The sequence below is a fragment of the Pimephales promelas genome, chromosome 3 (assembly GCF_988280905.1).
Source record: "Pimephales promelas chromosome 3, fPimPro1.hap1.1, whole genome shotgun sequence".
In the NCBI taxonomy this organism is placed as follows: domain Eukaryota; kingdom Metazoa; phylum Chordata; class Actinopteri; order Cypriniformes; family Leuciscidae; genus Pimephales; species Pimephales promelas.
In genome coordinates this window covers 9,448,123-9,452,977 of record NC_142771.1, presented here as the reverse complement: position 1 = coordinate 9,452,977, position 4,855 = coordinate 9,448,123, and the positions used below count along the sequence as shown (strand labels likewise).

General features: G+C 29.9%; 1 long non-coding RNA gene across 2 annotated transcripts; it reads left to right on the top strand.

The window, feature by feature from the left end:
- Positions 1–1,753: 1,753 nt before the first annotated feature.
- On the top strand, positions 1,754–4,309 carry LOC120475050 (uncharacterized). Of its 2 annotated transcripts, XR_016154373.1 has the most exons (3): positions 1,754–1,958; positions 3,046–3,158; positions 3,334–4,309. It is a non-coding gene; the product is annotated as an uncharacterized LOC120475050 (long non-coding RNA). The 2 variants fall into 2 exon arrangements; XR_016154367.1 differs by lacking the exon at positions 1,754–1,958 and having other exon boundaries at positions 2,607–3,158.
- The last annotated feature ends 546 nt before the right edge of the window (positions 4,310–4,855 follow it).

Here is a 4,855-nt window from a genome sequence, read left to right as displayed (position 1 = left end):
TAATATTTCACTAGTGTAATAATTAGTCACGTTACGGGTGGGTCCGAGTCAGAGAGTTCAGTGACCTCCTGTTAATGCCATAGACAGTAATGCCGGTGAGGGTGAGGATGAGGATGATCCACTGGAGGGAGACATGATACTGGATATCAACACGTCTCTTTTACGACGTCCGAAGTATTATTAATGCAAAAATTACAAATGCCCTTCAGATACCTGAATGACGCACTTCATTAACCGAAAATATGAAGAATATAAATATGAATGCTGCTGGATTCACTTAGCTTTAAGCTTTTCTTCCCAGGTGAAAAAGACGTTGTATTAAATGTATTAAAAATATATTTGAAATACAAATAGTGTGTTTATAATACATTTGTATTTACAACATGCTTATTTAAAGTGTACTAAAAATGTATTTTATTGCATTTTAGTATATTTCTAAAAAGTATACTAGAAGTACATTGGTAATAAATATATATTTAATTACACTTTTAAGAAATATACTATAGAAAAGCATACTTTTAATGTATTTATAAAAAGTATATTAGTAATATATTGGTAATAAATGTATGCTTTATTATATTTTTAATAAATATGCTAATGATAATTATACTTTAAATGTATTTCTAAAAAGTATATTAGAAGTACATTGGTAATAAATATATGTTTAAATACACTTTTAAGAAATACACTATAGAAAAGCATACTTTTAATGTATTTCTAAAAAAGTATATTACTAGGCTAGTACATTGGTAATAAATGTGTGCTTAATTATATTTTTAATAAATATGCTAATGACAATCATGCTTTAAATATGTTTCTAAAAAGTGAACTAGAAGTACATTGGTATTTAATTACATTTTTAAGAAATATGCTAAATACAAACATATTTTAATTATATTTAAAAATGTTTTACTAGAAACGCAATGATAATAAATATACACTTAATTACACTTTTAGAAATATGCTAAAAACAAACATAGTTTTAGTGAAGTTTTAGTGTATTTACAGAAAGCATACTTGTTGCTAAATTAAAGTATTTTTGTGTTCACTTCAAGTTTAAAAATTCAAGTCCCTTTAATTCCCTTCCTAACATGAAGGCAATTAAACATGTATCGAAATTAATTGTATTTTTCTACAAAGACTAGAAGTAGCACTTTAATTATAAATATGTGCTCAGTTAAGCTTTTAAGAAATATACCAAAAACTACCACACTTTTTGTAATACTACCAACACTTAACTCAATGCATATGTATTTCACACTTTATATTATGTGTTTTAGGTTTAACTTTTTTAAATTAATTTGTTATAATTATGAAAAGCACTAAAATTTGACTAACAAGTAATGCACTTCTATACTTCTGCATTAATTAATCAAATAGTCTTTTCCACAAAACAAGTGAATACCAGTACTTGCACACATCAACATAAAAGATCAGGTGTACATACTAGAAAAACAAAATAAATTTCTTAAAGCTTGACTCTTACATTTGTTTAGTCAAAATGAATAAAAAAACTTGTTATAAAGCATGTTAGGTTTATATTAACAGAGTTGTTTCTTTTTTGTGGATGTTAGTTAATATTTCCAGTTGCATTCATTTGGACCAATCAGAGCCAATCTTTTCAAAACAAGCTTGCCGGCAATCGTCCAATCACACACTGCCATTTGAACTTACATGTTGGGCGGGGCGCGTACAACGGATACTGACCGTCTGTGGTATTCCATTATAGCTTCGGATATCTCAACCGAAATCATGTATTTTCCAAATTTTGCTTTGTTATTTCACTGACTCGGACCTAGTGAATGTGGATAGCACCGATCTAATATTAAGAGAACACACGAGCAGATTAGGTCGTCAGCTCCCGCGAACAATTTAGCAGTGAAGAGGACAACGCAGAGCTGCGCCGCCACGACATGGACAGAGCAAGATACTGCCAGAAAAGATCTTACTTCTTGGTGGTAAGTTTATTAGTTTAAGTGATTAGTGTAATTGGCTTTATTCTCACTTTGGGTTTAGAAAATATTTTCAGAAGTTGATGACGATGTTCTGTGGATTACTGGCGTTTCTGTTGATTTGACACTAAAGCGAGTTAGCAACGTCTATCCATTGACGTCTATCAACTTAATTGTTATAGATCTAGACAGTGACATAATACAACTATAAAAACATTGCACACTGTGTTTTCAGAAAAAAGGTTATTAATGGTGATTACACGACAGGCTTGATTGTCCCTAAGTAACTTCTTGTGTTTTAAATATTATAATATATTTTAAGCTCTAATAAAACTTTCACATTTGTGATATTTAATTCATAGTAAAATCTAATTAATTATTAGTAGGCTGTCAGTTTTCATGTCAATTCGATAAATAAATTAAGTTGTAATCACCAACTATAAGCTTTCATAAAACCAATTATTAAATATCTTGCACTGAGAAATTAAAACGATGTTAAATAATGAAATGAGAGTTTTTATATTTAATATTTAGCCTAACCAAGGAATTTGCACATTGCAAAGACATTTTTTTATATTAAACCTAACCGTGAGTAGATGAGGTCAAGTCGAGTAGTTGATCCTCTTGATTTGTATAACAACAAATCAATGAATAACAACAAAAACAGTCAATAGTGTGTCATGTAGCAGCTAAGTAGCTAAGTGACCTATTATTATATATTAACACGTATTTGAAAAATTGCGTCCCCCGGCCCCCGCATGAATATGTATTTTGCCTGATTATGCATTGAATTATGCAATCGCATAATCGTATTTTTCTCTAGGGACTGATTTATATGATTTTATGTGTGGTATTCAGCTTTTTTACATTTAATCAAGTCGTTATCAGCTGTCACCAACTTGTAACTTTCAATAGAATGTTCTGTCTTTATTAATAATGAATAATTACTTTAATAATAGCGTGGAAGTTACAGTAATGGTTCATTAAATATGTTTTACCATTTAAACAAAATACAAATTATATATGAAGAACACAAACTAGTGTTTGTTCTGCCCTAACTTTGTATAACATGCAACTTTATTTTTTTTTGTAGAGCTTCCAGGGATACTATCATCTCTCAAAGAGGCCCTGGAGTCCATGAAACGAGGTTCATTCAGCTCAAGCCCAAGATCATCTGAGCTGTGTCTTCCTGAAACCTCAGACATGGTAAGAAAATTCTTTATGATAAAGAAAAATCCTATTTGTTATAATAATTATATCTGACTTTTGTGCATTAATACTTCAGTAAGTGTTCTGAATTAAGTAACAAAGTGACAGCTTTTTATTAGAATTATAAATGAACAAGTTTATACTAATGCTTGTTTTTTTTTATTCTTTCCAGATTTCCCTCGGTGGTTCTGATGTCCCCAAAAGAGTCTATGGCAGACTGAACAAGTCACGAACTTCTCTTTTTACTCACGACTTGGCCACTTTACTTTTTGCTATTGTATTTCACTTTGTTTGACTTAAAGGATTAGTTCACTTAAAAAAAAAAAAAACTTTTGCTGATAACTTACCCACCCCCATGCCAAGATATCCATGTCATTCTTTCTTCAGTTGAAAAGAAATTAAGGTTTTTGATGAAAACATTTCAGGATTTTCTCCATATGGACTTCATTGGGAACCAAACGGTTCAAGGTCCAAAAGGCAGTTTCTGTGCAAACTGTTCAAAGGGCTTTAAACGATTCCAGACGATGAATAAGGGTCTTATCAAGCGAAACGATCGGTCATTTAAAAAAAAAAAAAACAACATTTAAGTTTTATAGGCTCAAATGGTCGCCATGCTCTTTTCTGTTATGCATGTTCATAACTCTCCTATTCAAACTCGTTCATCAAAATTAACAAATCTTTTTCTGAGTCATTAGGTTCATTCAACGAACGAAATGAATGAATTGACTTGAAAAAAGATTTGTCAGGGCTGCCAACTCTCAAGCATTCAGCACGAGACTCTCGCAATTGAGCAATTCTCATGCTTTCACGACAAATTGACTGTTAGCCATTGGACCTTGAACCGTTTTGTTCCCAGTGAAGTCCATTATATGGAGAAAAATCCTGGAATGTTTTCATCAAACCTTAATTCCTTTTCGACTGAAGAAAGAAAGACATGGACATCTTGGAAGACATGGGGGTGAGTAAATTATCAGCAAAAGTTTTTTTTTAAAAGTGAACTACTCCTTTCAGTTAGTTTATTTATTTATTTATTTATTTTTTGTTCTGTTTAATACCTCTGCAAATCAATGCATTTTATGTTAATGTATTTTGTTTAGTTTTCATAATGCTTTACTGATGTAGTGCATTAAAGTTTATCTTTCAAAGAGTGTTTGTGTGTTTTGTAGAAATATTTTTTTACTGGGTTTTGTTGAATTAAAATGTTTAACTGTATTTTTAATACATTAAAATATATTATTTTTATATTAAATGGTTTTTGGAAAAAATATATTTTTAATATGTTAATAGTGGGTCCTATAGTGATCTACAAATACATTATTAATAAGCTGAAATTAGAACGCATTAATGTGAAGCTAAAATATACTAATGCTGTATTTCTAAAATCGATTTAAAGTGTATTAAAATACACTTTAAATAAGTGCTATTATATTACATTAAATGTACTTAAAATGGTTCCATTTTAGCACAATTTAATATAATAAAATATATTACTATTACCTTAAAATTGAACTTAAATACATATTAAAGTACACTTAATATACTTGAAGTTGTTTCAATTTAGCACATTTAATACATATTTAATACGGTGCACTTAAAATACATTAAGTATATCAAAATAAGTACAATTTAAATACATTTCCTTTTCACCTGGGTTGCTTCCAGCTTCCCGACGTTGAATGTGGACGGAATCTTTT